We start from the raw sequence: 17,824 nt of genomic DNA, 5'->3' as shown, positions 1-17,824 counted from the left end.
TGCCTTTACTTTTTTTCATTTGGTCTTTATTAGGTTGACAGTCCACAGTTAAAGGCATACCATGCAACTTTTCCCTCTTGGGTCCCCCTACAGGTTGTCTCATTGGAACTACAGCCGCACGAGCTGTAGTTCCAATGAGACAACCTGTAGGGGGACCCAAGAGGGAAAAGTTGCATAGTATGCCTTTAAAATGTAACGAATCAAAGGTTTTCTGAACTAAAGTGACATGAAGCCATGCTTTAGTTACCTGTCATCTTACAACATTGACATTTCAAATAGAAATTCCATTGTATTTGACTCTATCTTATCCCATGTGCTGATCCCACCTCAAATAGCGTCTTTATTTAAATCAATCTTTTTTGGCACTGTACACTTTCCTCTCCTCTTAAATGCTATAGAAATCCATGAGATGCTTTACTTCCTGGTGCTGAAAGGAAATCCATTCACTTTGAACTCCAAAGTGTTGCCTCCAGCTAAAATGGCTGATGTATTGATTACATTCCAAGTGCTATAATACCCTAAGTGCTTGGATAGCACAGGGAAGTCCCTCTCCTCACCAGAGATGAATGAAAATAGATCAGGTATGCATTTTAATCAGGAGGAAGTGAGCAAGAAAAAAAAAGGAAAAGGGGATATTAAGTTGAAAAGCGCTAATGGTGGAACTAATTTGGATATTAGAACTGTTAAGATAAGGTAAGATAAGATACATTTTATAAATCCTACACTGGGGAAATTTGCATGTACAATCCTTCACCGTTGTTCAGCATTCTTTCTCCAATCTCTTTCATTTTGACAAATGCATCACTGTTTTGCTTTCATGGCATCGTTTCAGCATATCTGCTTCCAGTTCCAATAATTAAATACAGCTGATGAAAGTGCTCTCAGTTTCTCTTCTATTGATAAATATGTCTTGTCAGGTATTGACAAGTATGTCTGCGGTGTGATGTAACTCCAAATGAACCCAGAAAGTCAGCCCATGTCTTCCACCTTTCTCTCGTGCACACACACTAAGGCCTCCTACTGGCTGCGTGGGGTGAGCGTGTCAGCTGCGTGGCCTGTCCGTTTTTATTTCGGCTCCCATGTTAACAGGTTAGAGCTTACACACTGCCTGTGTGACATGCACGTCTCAGGCGCGGCTCGATCAGCGCTGAAAACGCGTGCATGCTAGAAATAGAACCGACGCCTATTTTTCACGTGACACGCAAGCGTGATGGAAGCATTTCCAGGCAACATAGAATACGAAAAGATTTTTATGTCATTTTGACACAAAAACATTTAATAAATGACATTTTGATGTTTGAAAGTCTCTAGGTTTTGACATAAATGCAGTTATAAATGTAATTTAAAAAATAATAATAAATAATTATCGATTTTCAAATATTGCACCTGTCAATACAGAACGAAATATTCTGTAGCCTATTTTGCCGTCAATACTGCCGACGTTGTCTTTGCTGTAATCAGATCAGTATATATTTATGTTTATGTTTATGGGAAACATCCATGTGTCCAGACAAGGCTAGCAGCAGCAGCAGGTCAGACATGTTTCTGGTGTGTAAAGACAGAAAAATCCACGCAGCCGCCACACAACAGAAACGCCACGCTCACGCCACGCAGCCAGTGTGCAGGAGGCCGGATTGATGATGAGGTTTTGGCACATTGTCACAGCACAATCGTTTCCTATTGGTCGCCAGGCTGAGGTGGGTGTGGCTTATCTGCGTCACAGAGCTTACAAAGCGAAAAGTGAAGGCTACTGAGGACAGTCGAGGAAGGGATACATGTGCTGCTGAATGGCGTGAGGTTGGCATCGGGTGCAGCAGAGTTGGCTGACAGCTATGCAGTGACCCAATTCAATTCAATTAAATTTTATTTATAGTATCAAATCATAACAAGAGTTATCTCAAGACACTTTACAGATAGAGTAGGTCTAGACCACATTCTATAATTTACAAAGACCCAACAATTCCAGTGATTCCCCCCATGGTGGTAAGCCTGGTGAACTGATTGGGAAGAGAAGCCTGGAGGAGAACACCAACAGAAGAAGCCCAGTGAGAGTGGCGCAGAGTGCCCTCTACAGTCACGTAGTTCAGGTCCACCCTCAGGTCGCAATCCCACTCCAAAGTCAGAGCTACGATGCTTCTGGTATCGCAGGTTGGTCTGTATATGTTTAAAGTCTTGCCCTTTGGTATGAAAACTGCACCGGCCACATTTCAGCGCCTAATGAATACGTCGGGATGAACACGTCGGACAGATAAGGGAGCTATTTGAATTTCTGAAGCAGGCTGCCTGAAGATTACCTTGGTATGAGTTTGACATCAGGTAGGTTGTGAAACTGTGCTTCCATGAATGGCAAACGTCCAAGCTATTCTAGAATTCCCTCTCCCACGTACCGGCAGAAGACGTGGATCTGTTCAGAGAAATGTCAGGAGGCGCTCACTCAGGTCAAAGCCATGTTGTCCAGGGCCCCAGTACTCAGAGCTTCAGATCTGTCTCCCGTTTCGGCTCGCAGTTGATGCTTGTGACGTGGGAATGGGCAGCATAAAAAGATTTTTGGATAGTCACCATGGAAACATTAATTGGTCATGTGACAAGGGCTGGGAACATTGGCAGAACAAGCAACCAAGTGACAGTACTCTGATCCAATGGATTGTGGGGGGGGGAATCATATTTCAGGGGGGGCCACCCCGTGCCCCCCTTTTAGCACCGCCCCCTGCTTCTATGAAACGCTTAAAGAAACACCAGCAGGCCTTCAACTATCGAGAAGGAGGCGTTAGCTTTAGGTCTAGCGGTAAAGCATTTTAAAAATGTATGTTGCCAGTGGTGAGAAGGTTGTGGTATACTCTGACCACAACCCTTTGGTTTTCCTGGCTTGATTCCGAAATGCCAGGATGTTTTGGTGGGGGCTGGAGTTCCAACCATTTAACTTGGAGATCAGGCATGTGACAGGCAAAGACAATGCCATAGCAGTTTTTTTGTCCAAGGGTTGATGAAAGTTACTCAGAAATGAGAGAATCAGGAATGACTTTTAGGGAGATATTTTAGGGTTGATGAATTTCAATCCTCTTTGAGGTTTTCTCCTGGAGTGTTAAGTAGGGTTAATGTATTTTATCTTAAATGAAGAAATGTGATAGAGAAATGTTAGTCTACTGTCAAGTTCAGTTTTGTAAATGGGAGGGAGGAATGTCACGGCACAACTGTTCCTATTGGTCGCCAGGCTGAGGTGGGTGTGGCTTACCTGTGTCACAGAGCTTACAGAGCGGCAATGAAGGAGACTGTGGAGGACAGTCGAGGAGGGATACATGTGCTGCTGAATAGCGTGACGTTTCTTTTCCTTTTCCCCAAAACAAATTAACTGACGCTGAAGCATCGGGGCCAATCGGTGCCGGTCCAAGGATAGAGCTAGTCGTAAGACCAAGTGGCAGCAGAGCCAGGTGACAGGGAGGCCTTCCACCTTACCTTCAGCCTGGCGGGCTAGCGCTTATCTCTGTAGTTTCATATGCACTGGTAAACCAAACTTTGGAAGCCCTAGATGTAACAATACTACCACAATTGGGAATACTAACTGTTACCCAATTGTTTAGTTGCCGTTTCAATCTGCTTTAGGTGGTGAAATGTGAAAGAGAGCCAAATGTGGGGAAGTACAGGAAGTGACGGGAGAGGAGAGTTGGTTGTGTGTGTTGGAAGTCTGACCGTTCATCTGGTTCCAACCACTGTGCCACTCCTTTCTCCTGCTGTCAGAGCAGGAACTGTGTGTGTGTGTGTGTGTGTGTGTGTGTGTGTGTGTGTGTGTGTGTGTGTGTGTGTGTGCTAAGGGATGTGCGTTCTGGTGTACAGTATGTTCACATGGTGGGAGATCTTCCTGTGCCAACTTAGTATTTATGTGTGTGTTGCCTGCATACAGCAGTATCTACAGGACAGTTAGTGCACCAGTCACTTTGTGTAGTACGATGGAATGGAACAAGAAAGGAGTCCATCAGGTTTACAATGATTGTTTTCTTAGTCCTGTCCCTCCAGGATTTCGCGGCCTTGTTTTTTTTAGATTGTTGCGGCCCAAAATGCCTGATTTTGCAGCAGCATTTGTAAAAAAAAAAAAAATAATAATAATTGCGATAAAAGTTGCAATGTCTTCTGTATTTTTGTTGTGATGAAATTGCAGGAGACAGTGAAAATTGAAGAAAAAGTTGTCTCTTTCCAGAAATCATAACCTGGTTACTTAAAATAATCCAGACCTTATTGTGAGCAGTTTCATGTAGGAACTATCAGTTGAAAGAAAATAGTTACTACATGAAACTGCTCACAACAAATCTGTGGATGACTAGACAAAATACATTAAAAATGAGGAAGACATCAACATTACCTTGAACAATCAAGCGAGGGGTGCTTGGTAGCATCACAGTCCCTTCCACATCAGTGGCTATGGCAGAAGGCTATAAAATTAGAGTAGAATAAGATTCAACTGTTAATAATCTGTACCTATAGTAGCACAGAGTCAATTTGTGAACAGATCATCCCTTGGCCCCCATTGATTTATCTTATTAGTACACATTTACACATTTGGTAAAGTTTAGAATGTGATCATCATCATCATGACAATGTGACTACAGTAGTTTCTTTGGACTGATGAGCAGTTGGCACCTGTGTGAATGGTGAAGTGTAGTGTGAAGCGCTTTGTGTGGTCGGAAAACTAGAAAGACGCAATACAAGTACAGTCCATTTACCATTTACAAAAAAACAATAGGCCTAATGCTAATGTTAATGTGAGAGTGAAAATATACTTACATCAACATCAAGCACAATAGCATCCTTGGGCTCTTTGAAGTACGCCATCAGAAGGAGAAGAATGCACGCAGCCTTGTCTGAAGCCTCTGTTTCAAAATCAGCCAAAACATCTTTCACACCTTGATGACAGTTGACTTGTTGCCAGAACTTAAGAATGGTGTTGAATTTGTTCTCCAGGGCCTCTCGAAACTTCACGAGGATGGAGACATCGGTCAGAAAAGTAAAGTGGGAACAAATACCTGAAGATAATGGAGTAGAAGTGCTGCTGAATCTTTGTGGTAATTATATACAGGTGATCTTTGGATGCTTCAGGTACGTTGTGCGTGTTGCATGGGTGGAATATAGCCTCAAAAACGAGCGAGTGGATTTTTACCATTATAGGCTCCTTGTTCTCACTCTGCTGCTCAAACAACTTATAACAGTGAATTTGCTTAATAGGACCCCTTTAACTAATTATTATAACAAAACAAAATAAAGATATTGTGGACAATGACCTGTGTTGGTCGCAACGCATTAGTCTGTTTTAAAAAATACATACTCCCATGTAAAATAAGGGCATTTTTATAGCTTTTGATTGATTTTGAAAGAGATGTGCATTTTACATTTTTGATGATTGAGACTATACTCCACCCATGCAATGAGCCATGTGCTTCACAAGATGAAATAGGGAAAAAATACCTCTTGGTGAAAAGAGAAAAGGCCATTCCTCCTTAACAATGCAATGGCTGGTGCAGGTACACTATTAAGATAGCGTTGCTGGATGACATAGGTCTTCTCCATCAGAGGTGCAGCTCTCTCAGCACCACTCATGCCTTCCTCTGAGTAGATCTTAAGGAGATCACTTTTGATGCCATCTAAAGATGCCTCTACAGGACACCACCTTACACAACCGTACTGATCTACTGGGCCTCTTGTCATGCCTCTGCCTTCATCTGGTACCTAACTGTGCGTCCTCCTCTCTCTGCGTCGTCTCGCTAGAGTATGGTTCCCAAGGGCGTAAATCCCAGGGGGGTCGGGGGGGTCAGGACCCCCCCCATCTAAGGGTTTTCCCCCCTAGAAAACCATGCTGTGTATTGTAAATAACATTAAGATGTATACTTAAAATATCTGTGTAAGTAGTAAAACAATACAAACCCCAAAAAATGCTTTTTAAGTTTAGAAACATTTTGAGTCCCCCCTCCCTTGCCTCACAGTGGTTTGGTCCACTGCCTGCTGTACGTTAGGAATCGGATCTGTACTCGACTCACAGTCACATCGGTAATGACAGGAATGTAGATAGTAAGTAGGCGGTTCAAGGCTGTTTTATTCACATTAAACATCGGATGAAGTTGTTCTTTTCTCAAATGGAAATGATGCTGAGTAATTAATGAATTAGTCATGACAAAAAAGTTTGCTATGTTAGTAATATAATGTAACGTTACCTAGCTTGTTTAATAGCTTGTTGGATAGAAATGCACCCACTATAACTAACATTACCACGGCGATAAGCCTAACGTTATGAGTGTGAACTGATATTAGGGTTAATATTGAAGATCTACAGTTGTGTTTTGTTCAATATGATGTTAAGTGGCTGATCAATAGGTTTGCTGCAGACAGTGTGGCTCATGTGGCTGTCAGGGTGAGCAGATGAGCTTTACCAGTGGCTCACTAATTAACATTATGATCTGCTAATTTAACAAGCGTACAAAAGTATTGTATTTCTTTTATATGGGGACACTTTTTCAAAATAAGTCATTATGTTTTACGGTATTTTTGTGGCTTGATTGTAAACAACTTAAAAATAAATACATGGTTTTAAAGAAGAATATTTTGGTCAATTAAGTCAACTTTTTCATTGAATCAAGAGAACCACTGAAAAGAAGGATAATGGTACAGTCCCCATGCTACACTAATGATAGTATTAAGGCTTTCCTCTGTGTACACATGTCCTCTACGAGTATAATTGTGGCTGTATTATTTGTGTCCCCTTCAAAAATTGCTCTTCAGAAATGTTATGTTTATTGTCCCCCCCTACTGTTAGATCAGATTTACACCCATGATTGTTCCTGCTTTTATATTCTACCCCTACTTTTTATTTGCTGCAGAAAAGAATGACAACCATCTCCAAGGATGTCTCCATTTTTTGCAACGTCAGCAAAACATTTCGGATAGCTCCTTACAATGCTTCGAACAATGTTGCGACACATTGCTCTGTTTGGGTTAGGGTCATGATCCAACATCTGATCAACCACTGCCCTAACCATGTCTTTTCTATCGCTTGGTGATAGTCTTGTTTTATTTGTTAGTGCCTTTCGAGCTGCTGGCATCCTATCCCAGTTGACCTCGAAGGCTACATGCCATGGTCTGCCAAGCGGCAAGGATGTAGATGAAATGGTGTCTTGAGTGCATGGAGAGTTGGAAGGAGTGTTTAAGGAGCTGGGGACAAAGGTTGGAGTGACAGGAACCAGTTCCAGTTGAACTATTGCAAGTCCTACAAATAAGAGAACAGATTGTTACATGAAGGGAGAGAGAAAGTACTCCATTTGTGTTTGATCATCGCTCTGAATCCAATCTGGATGTAGTCTTTGACAAATTTAATTTTCTCAGATTTTTGCTCATGTTTTTTTTTTAGGTAACTTAGCAGGGAAATCCTCAATTCCCTAAAACTCCACTAATATTTCCTTTGTCCACTAATAATTTTTGACACACAGGGTCTTTGTTTTGATTCATTTACTTTATTATTCATAAAGATTAAATATGACAATTAACTTTAGTATTTATTGTTATTTGTTGTATAATCGCAAATAAATAAATTACTTTGGGCAAGCAAATATTTACTTTGGGCAAGTAGATTTCTAACCCACTTGACCGACCGAGTAGACTAGTAGTAGTAGCACTTATGTAATGCTGCCTTTCTTCAAAAATGTTTTTTTTTTTACTTAATTGTTTGCATTCTATTCATTAACTTTATTTGTATTCTATTCAACTTTAGTTTATTCAACTTTTCAATGGGACAGTATCAAATATATAGTTACCTTTAAAACCATTCAGTAACTTTCGACCCTGAATAAGTATGAGAAGGTATTTCTTGATATCTTTTTCTTGAACCAAAGCAAGGTCTTCCTTGTTTTCCACACCAAGCTCTTGCAGTGAAGTCAGAGTTTCTTCAGAGAGACCAGGTAGGAATGACAGCACCACGTCTTTCATCATTACTTCATCCATTTTCTGAAAAGAGAGTTTGAGCACACATGCAAACAATTCCATTTGTCAAATTACTATAGTTATATACACAATATTTTTAGCTTTATTACTGCAAAAGACTGTACCTAAAAGAGTGGAACTATATACAACTCATCATTCCAGACCAAACTAAAAGTTTTCAAGTTTACTGCACTTTTCAGTCACACTGTCCATTTTCCATGTTGATTACAAACAAATTATGTTTACTCACACTTTACTGTTACATGTACAAGTTGTCCAACATTTCCACAACAGTAATCAAAGTAAAATATCCCTTTGCACTATATACTAACTGGGGGAATACAATTCAACTATTTACACCTATATAGAAAAACACATTTAGTAAGCAAAAAATTGTCTCAAGTAATTGACAAAAGGAAGGTATGATTTGACTCTGGATGTAATGAACTAGGATATTTAATACAGACAGGTATCAGGTTCTTTTTTTCTATAGCATTTGTTTTTTTACCACACCTAAAAACCACCAACTTTGGGCACCTAAACTTTGACTGTGTGATGAATGATAAAATAATGACTTTAAAATATTATTTTTTTTTATCACTGTGATGAGAACATGTACTACAGAACATTTGGTAGTAAAGCAGAACCTGTGCCATAGCTTAAAAACATGTTACTAAAAGGATAACCCAATAAGTTTACATCTTGTGTGTGCATTTTTACCTAACTAGCTTGCTCCACTCGTCACATCAATTACAGCTACCTCTGTCATGTGCCAGTTCAAACTGCCTCTGGAAAAGAATGGTGGAGAGCAATTATTGATATATCATACACTTTGTATGATGGAAGAGGATAATAGTCAAGCAAATCCTTTTGCACGATGCAAACATAATCCTCTTGGGCTGCTCCTAATTCACAATAGACACCCATGTCGCTCAGCTTCACAAAAGTATGTTTCTGAGTCACAAACTGCACAGACTCATTAAGAGCAATGATAAGATTAATCTTTCCAACAGAAAGTTCTCCATCAGTACTCTCAAGCAAAACACACATCCTTTTTCGGTATACTGTGCCTTTCACTGTGACTTCATTGCAAGCTACTGCAGACTGTGACTCAAAATTTTGACCAGCTACTGATGCCCTGATCCTGTCGTTGTAATCACTCACATAAAACTCTGTACCCTTATCAACATGCACATCTGAAGGAAAGAGACTGTCTGCACTCAGGTAGGCTTGCAATAGTTGGTGCCTTTCTGCAAGAGTTTTGCAAAGATTCTTAAAGTTGTGCAATTTCCTAGCACACTGCTTGAAGAAGGTATGTTTGCTCTCGAACCGTAACGTCCACAGGCGTATAAGTGGGCCAAAGTGAAGAATCAGCTCTGGGTAATGGCACAAATAGTGATGCTTGGGTTTTAACAGACTGGCAGAGAAAAGCCTTTAACGACTGAAGACATATTCTTCAATAAGGACTTTAACATATGCCACTTGGCCTGCTGTAATGGCTGGTGCACAAACAAGCTCCACAATCTCTCTCAGCTGCAGAATGAGTTGCCATACTTCATTTTCAGAAGGATCTTTAATTCTGTCACCCACAAAAAGAGGTAGCAACCTCAGAAAGCACCAATTTTTAACTGCATGTCCACTTAATCGTTCACTACCAGGAGACATGTCTGCTGGTTTGCTGCTGGCCTCATTTCCTTGATATTTGAATTGATTTTTACATCTGTTTAATTGTAAGTAGGTAAAGTGCTTCTCCTGAACCAAGTGACCAACAAACAAGGCAAGGTCATAAGACACAATACCCTCAAACAAGTCATGCCCCAGACATGGCAGGAGCCCTGGCTGGCAAACATGAAAATAATTAAGCTGGTTAAAAGGAGAGTCCATCTTGATGCCGCATGCTGAGGCAGTAGCACTGGTGTCTAAACCTTGCAAATGACTTTGATAGGATTGTGCAGTTCTTTAAGTCCCACATGTGTATGGTTCATTAAGAAATGCATTTCTGTTGATCTCACAGTAGCGGCAGAAATGACTTGCCCGACTGAAGTTTTCGACAAATCCCCCAATGCAATGTGATCCCAGGTTGTCTCCTGAAATGGCAACTAAAGCTCCTTTTACAACTCTGCCATCATTTGTCAAAATACCTCTTTCCTCTAGAAGTTTCTGGTCACTGATCAATGGTTCAAAAACTTTGTTCATGCCAAAGTATTTAAAATCTTTCTCCCTACATAGGAGGACAAGTTGCATTTGATCTATTGTGGATCTATTGTGAGGCAAAATGTCAGTCAGGGTCATGTAAACAGCTAAAACCTTGTGTTTTTTTCTCCCTGAACCAAGTGGGTTCACAACCTCAAAAGCATCTTGATATAGGATCACACCAACAGAGGAAGGTTCTGTTTTCAACAGCTGATTGCCCTTAAATCCCTCTCCATCTCTCACATCCTGAATTATATTTTCAGTAGCCGGTTGCAAATGTGTGGCGACATATTGTTCTCTTACAGACTCACTTTTGAACAGTGTAGCTAATGTCTCATGGATAGGAACATACTGGGAAAAGCACTCCTTACCATTTTCATCACTGCCCAAAAGAAAAGGCACAAGCTCAACATAGTTGAAACTGGTTTTAAAAACACTCTTCCTTTTCTGGTCTGTACTCAAAATGTCCCTGTTACACATCTTAAGAAGATCTTCCCTGTTGATTTCATCAATTATGTTGCTTATATTGGCCTCTTGGATTCCAATTTCTTTCAGTTTCTTACTTAAGATCAAGGGAATGTGATAGGCCAATTTCATGGGCATTTTGAAAGTCCTCAATGATTGTCTGTATGGTACTGGCTGGTAGCAATAACTTTCCTTGTAATTTAAGATACAGAAGGGCAAGGTTTTGCAAATAGAGTGTTTCATCTACAGCAAATTGCCCCTCTGGCTCATCATCATCCACAACAGAAGTATCAGAACATGGCTGACTATGCAGACTACTAGGCTCAGCAGGATCGGATACATCTAACAAGGTGTGATCTAGATTTTTATGATTCCTTGAAAAATGTGAGGCTAAAGTGGATGCAACTGTAAAGCTGCAATCACAACCTCTGACCCTCTGATTTCTAAACCCTCATGTATGTGTGACTTCAAATGCTTGATGATGGAGCTTAAGGTGTCACATGTAACTGTACAAAACTGAGCAACACATTTTAAGGCAGTTTCAAATTGCTCGCAAGGTCGCACAGATGATCCAAGCCCTTTATGCTCTCTATACATATGAGTTTTCAAAATATTTGCTTTGCGATACATCCTAGAGCATTCAGGCACACCGCAACTGTACTTAAAGTTAGGAGCATTGCTATGCAGCTTTGAGTGCTGAATAAACTCAATAACAGTCTCAGACACATGCTCACACAAACTGACAGTTATGTTATGTTATGTTATACATGTTACAGTTGAACATTGTGTTCTTCAGTTGAGAAAAACTAAATACAGGGCTTTTTTAAACTAGCAATTTTGGATGTAGCTAGCAGATTGCCCTAATAACACCAAGTTAACATATTTGGATCACCCACACCTAAATTACTAAACGCTATTGAACCACATGAAAAGTAATGAACAATATATACACATTAGTTAAAGATAAAAGTGAAAATATAGGATCTACTAAGGATTACTCAGGTTGTTATACAAACACCATTACAAGATGACGATTAAAAGCCAATAATTACGAACGTATATCCTACAGATATCACTACAAATACTTTGGACTGTCTAGTTATAACCAATATTAATGTTCTTGCAAAACACAGATGAGTGCATCTTTGTCTAACAGTGGGAAAACTGCCGCGCAAAACATTTATTTTGGCAGCGGAAAATTCCAGAGACAAGATTATTAAAAAAAAAAAAACGAATTTTGACATGCGCACTTCATTTTTCTGTTGACGAGACAGACAACGGCTGCTCCGTTTCACACAGCAGGGAAGAAAATGATAAAGTTACTAATTTGAGATGAATTTAATCCACCTTTGCCCAAATCCAAAACACTATATAGTTTATCTATAGTTGATAATAACCACGTCTTACCTTATAACTTTATTCTCATCAGTCAACGTAGAGAAATGCTGTGGGAAAAGAGAGAACGCTGTTAGAGTAACGTTAAGTTAACTAAGAAAAGCATTAAGCAAAGCTAAAGTTAATTTTTCGACAGTGTAGCTAACGTCTCACAGTTAGCCTACTAACTTAATACAGTACAATTAACATTACAACCAGAACCAACGTCTGTTCATTCAAATCTGCGCGCTTAAACCTAGACGCGATCGAGCCTGCTCCAGCTAAGTTACAAAAAGATGACAACAGAACCCACGACTAACGCTAATTTGGTTCATACTTTTAAATAACATGCACTATCATATAAAAGTTAAATGACATTTAAACACTTACCGCTGAATCCACCGAATGAGACCACGGAGATCAGAGAGCTCTGATGACGCAGTCGCAGTTGCCGCTAGTGATGTGCGGATCGATACTAAAGTATCGATATTTACGATCTCAACGTCTCCTGCTCTAGTATTGATTCTCATATAAAAAGATCGATATTTAAACTCAGTAATTTGGAGTGAGTGTTTATGTTATCATAAGTAACTTGTTGTCACCAGAAAAGTCTAATTATATCCGGTAAGGGGAAGGAACTACTTCTCCTTCCGCCGGTCAGTTGTGTGTGCACTGCGGCTCTGTGACGGAGCCGGCCGCTGCAGCAGCCCTTCTTTAATTTCCTGCTACGAAGACTGCAGACTGCAGAGTGACTATGGCTGACCGCAAAAGGAGTCATGTCTGGCTGTATTTTAGCTGTAAAGACAGCAGTGATAGGGTTAGGGTTAGCAGGGTTAGGGTTAGCAGTGATGTGTGGAAAGACAGTGAAATACAGTGGTAACACTACAAACCTCGCTAAACATCTGAGGTTAAGTCATAAGAGTGAATATGATGATATAATGAAGCGGCGGTCTGAGGAGGAGGTCCAGAGCGAGAAGACGCAAGGTGCTAGGGCAAGACAGACTTCAATCAGTGAGTCATTTGGCAGCAATAATTAAATAATATGAGAGTAGTTTTTTGTCTTGTCATTATGCAGCTATAATTTGGAATTGGTAAGCCTACAGCCTACTTTTTTACTTTACTTTAAACTAGTTGTCACATCAAACTACAAATAAAATACGTAAAAAGTATTGGTAATGGTATTGGTATCGGCAATACCAGCCTGGGTATTACTTGGTATCGGATCGAATAGGAATTAACCCTTGTGTTGTCCTTGGTTCAAATTTGACCCGTTTTCAAAGTTTTTTTTACATCAGAAATATGGGTTTCTTTCAACCAAATTGCCCAAAAATAACATGGATGTACGTTGTATGGAAGCCTTGCAACATTCTTTGCAGGTAAAATGATTTACTTAATTATTACTTTCATTGAATTTTGGGTGTTTTATTCAATTTTATAGCATTTGGAAAAAAAAAGTTTAAATGGTTTCAAAACAGTATCCTGCCTAAACATTGACATACAAGTCTGTGATGCACTCAACTTTCTCTGATCTCAACTAATATTCAAAATAATACATAATTTCTGTTTTTTTTTAAACTCAGAAATTAGGTATAATGTCATATAAATTAGGTTTATTGACCATGAATATAAAAAGCGTTGAATTAAGTGACAAAAACGTTTTTAAAAGCATCGCGACAAAAATTCAATTTTGACCCGGAAGGACAAGAACTTCATGGTCGACGGGAAGACAACACAAGTGTTAAGTGGTATCGCACATCACTAGTTGCCGCTCGAAAAAGAAGCATTTCACAGTAGTTTCTTGTAATAGCCCCGCCTTGCATTATTTTCACAGTAAAAGTCTAAATATGGTATTATATTGTCAAATATCACAGTTAAAGCCTGTGAAGTGGTAATAATGTAATTTATTGTGAAATATTACAGTTATATCTTGTGAAATCCTGGAAATATTTTACAGTGTAGTGTTGTTCAGAACACCTAGAAATAAATCCACACTGTCCAGAAGTGGAAGTTTTAAGCACAAGCGCTTGCGTGCTCCCTTCAGCAACGGGTTGCAGTGGAAGACGAATGAAAAAAGGTGTGTCCAAAGGTTTTATAGGCTCTGAGGAGGTGTGAAAACTCATTGTTGCAGTTCTTAGGCCCTCCACCAGTCTGCCGTTTTCTCCTCGTGTTTGAAGGTAAATTCTTCTTCTTCTTTGTCTCTGAGCACATGTTGGCTGAAAACCCTTTGCTTGAAAAAGATAATGTTTAACCCACTACTGGATGGTTCCAACACTGGCCTGATTTGGCATTGCAGCTGGTGTGATCCCACAGTACACACTACAAAACTAAATTGTTTAGAGACACACAATTGCTATTCTTAAATCCTACCACTAGTTTGGCAAAAATAATTGCCAATTCTGTCCTGAAGGTGCTGCCAAAAGAAGGCAGTGCTTTTACCCAAATCAATTCAGATTTAATGCACTCGGCTTGTTTAGTTTACATCCTTCAGCTGGACTGGTATGATGATGAGGTTGATAGCTTTTATTGTTAGACTCATGTCCATTTAAAAACATACAACACAATTAAAAGGACAGACACAAATTAAAGAAGACAGCTATACCAGTGTTCCCACATAGGTGACTGGTATCGCACACCACTGATCCTAGGATCAGACAGTTGTAAAATCTCAACAGTATCTGAACACCACGAGAACTTCCTAGCCAGCATGACAGCATCACTTGCATATAAAACATGCCTGCTGCCTATACATGTCATCATCATCATCAGACATTTGATCCGTTATGATGTGACCCAGATACTTCATTTTACAACAAAACAGATAGAACTGACAGATGAAAATATGGTAAAATAATAAGGTCCTTGTCCCCTTTTACTCTAAATATCATACCCAAACTCTTTTTGGCATTTTCTTTCACATCAAATTTAACACCATAATCAGAACATATATTCAACAACTCCTGAAACACAGCACTGCTAGGAGACACAACAGCCAAGTCATCAGCATACATAAGATGGTTCACTAGCGTGTTACCAATCATACATCCTGTTTTACATGCTCTTAGCTGGTCAGACAGGTGATCCACGTAGATATTAAAGATGGACTCTGTTACCAACACCGAAAGGAGTAGAGACTGCATTTCCCCATTTGATCTCCACGCTCTGATTGGCATACCAATAAGCCAGGATCCTGTAGAAATATATTATTAACAAAATGTGTGTATTTGTGTTAGTTGCAAAAGAGCTGTGTGCAGTCATTGAGGAACTGGTTCAAGGAAATGTCTCTGACACATAGAAGGTTAAGCTTAAGCCTTTAACGATAGTTTAAGCCTTTTATGGCATAAGAGTACATTCCTTGGTGTGTGTGTGTGTGTGTTTGTGAAGGTAATAGTTTCTGTCTAGAAACTAAAAGACACCTCCCTGTGAGGAGAGAATAAAGACACAGGGAAAGCTTAGATCGGAGCTCATTCGAACCGAGATCCTGGTGGACCGGGCTCTGACTTCGTGTCTGTTGCTAGGGAAACATAGACTCTGTTTATGTGAACCCACAGCTGTGTTGTAACTCTTATGCTGGACTCAGTAAACTTTGCTTAACTGAACTCTTCGTCTCAGATTGATCCTTATGTTCTGGTAAACTTAAGTCTGATGAAAGAACGCGCAGGAATTAATCAATTGCAGTCAGATTTGACAGGCCTTAGGGCCTTATTTTGGACAAATTCCCACTACAATCCTAATTATACTGTTCAGCACTCCTCTTTGGCTCAATTTCAAAAACAGCTTGTAATGGTTAACTCGATCAAAAGCCTTGGAGGTATCAATAAAACTAATAAAAACAGAGGAATTTTGTTTTCTGTAGGTTTCTACCATTTCCTTTAGTGCGTACATACATAAATCAGTACCATGCTTGGCCTCGAAGCCAAACTGGGTATCTGTAGAGTACAAATAAACACACAACCTATCTAATAAATATCTTTCCAGGACTTTTGATAATACACTAGCTAAAGCAATTGGCCTATAATTATCCACACTACCCACCTTGCCCGCTTTGTCCTTAATGACAGGCACCAAAGTAACGGAGTACACTGGTCTGGTAACAGACCATGGGTCATAAAGCCAGTAAAACAAATGGCAAGAAGAGCTGCAACCATCGGGCTGGCCCATTTCAGGTGCTCTGCAGTAATTTGTTCTAAACCACTTGCTTTGTTATCAGCTAGCTGTGTAAAGCTTGATAGACCTCACTGGATGTGATTCCCACTGCTTCACTATTGACAATATTGCCAACTTTGTAGGGTTCACTTTTAACACAATTGAATAGGGGGAAAATAATGTTGCCTCCACAACTCAGTTATGTTATCAGCCCCAGAGACTCCCTCTATGTTGCATCGTAAGTATGTACTGTCCCTGTTCAGAGCCCTCACCTCCTTCCAGAAGCCAGTAACACTATTGCCAAGGAGATTTCATAGAGTCCACTCTTATTTCATGTTTGTTGACGTAACGAAGTGCATATTTATACTGTAACTAGCATTAGTACGCATTTTTGAGTTCCAGGACAGGCCCCTCTCCAGGCAGGCAGGCCGCCTGCCTGGACCCAGGCCTTAAAAACATTCTTAGCTTCAGCATGATGAACCGCCACATATTTGTTCCACCCTGGCTTGAGGCTGTGTCTTTTTTAGGATAAGTAAAGCATGGTCTACTGGCCTCATACACAGCTCCCACAATACGATCATACAGTACATGGCACAAAGGTCCTCACGGTGAGAGCTTATATCACAATTCACATCTGAACACAAAATTGCAACTTTGGGCAGAGATATATTGCTCAAAAGTACATCAGTTCTTCTAAAGTATGACAGCACATCTTCATTTGTGACCTTAGACCAATCCAGTTTAACCTTACTGGCACCATTAACCCCCTGAGACATCTCAAGGAGACTTTCACAATCAAATGTGTATTAAACTGTGAGCAGAGGTGGGAGGTAGTTTTACTTTTACTTGAATCATTTATATTTGAATTTGAATTTCTCAACTTAAATAGCTGCATTAAAAACTGAATCTGAGTGAATAGTTTTTTTAACTGCTTTTTAATACTGTTGGGTATAATAATCAGTGACGATGCATCATACTTCAGAAATGTACATGTAGAATATTATTTAAAAGTAACTTACAATTTTTTCCGATTGCTAAACGACACTGGTCACAACTGAAGCCACAGTCTGCACTACCAACAGTCACCTGAACTAAACAGTTCACATCAGCTGCAAAACTCATTCACAGTAACACAACTCTTAACACACATCTCAGAACAGACTCAGTGCAGCCAAACACTATGAACAACCCTCACTGAGATAACACACACTGTCACTCAGAACACACTGAGACGCACACCGTCATTCAGAACACACAGAGAGTAAAAACATTAGTGTCAAACACCAATACAGAAATTACAACCTTTTAATCTTTACAGTTAAGTGAATAATTTAAGTGACTTCACACTAATCAATAGTTTCTTTAAAGAAAAGAGGGAAATTCTTTCACGTGAACATTTTTATTTTATAACATACCATTTGTTGTAGGAAACAAAAAGGAATGAAAATCAGCCGTTTGCTTCAATAGATATATACTTTTATTTTGCCTGTAGTAGTTTATGCAATGACCGGAAAAAAAGTTAAAGGTACGTAATAACAAAGAACATTGCATCATCTCTAAATACTAATGACGTGTGGTGTTGCATTGCTTCCACCTCCATCACTCTCTGAAAAACAGGAAGTCACAGTTTTACTATAGTAAAGGTAGTGTTTTTCACTTTATTTTTTTATAGCTGTGTATGTAACGTCAGACG

At 39.7% G+C, this 17,824-nt stretch overlaps 1 protein-coding gene and 1 pseudogene across 1 annotated transcript in view; one reads left to right on the top strand and one right to left on the bottom strand.

The window, feature by feature from the left end:
* The window catches only part of LOC116052867 (CXADR-like membrane protein), a 173,616-nt gene that overhangs the window by 82,770 nt on the left and 73,022 nt on the right, over positions 1–17,824 (top strand). The window lies entirely within an intron of this gene.
* LOC116052876 lies at positions 4,278–8,940 on the bottom strand (annotated as a pseudogene).

The sequence above is a fragment of the Sander lucioperca genome, chromosome 13 (assembly GCF_008315115.2).
Source record: "Sander lucioperca isolate FBNREF2018 chromosome 13, SLUC_FBN_1.2, whole genome shotgun sequence".
NCBI lineage: Eukaryota > Metazoa > Chordata > Actinopteri > Perciformes > Percidae > Sander > Sander lucioperca.
The sequence above is the reverse complement of the archived record's forward strand: the minus strand, read 5'-3'. Positions and strand labels throughout refer to the sequence as shown.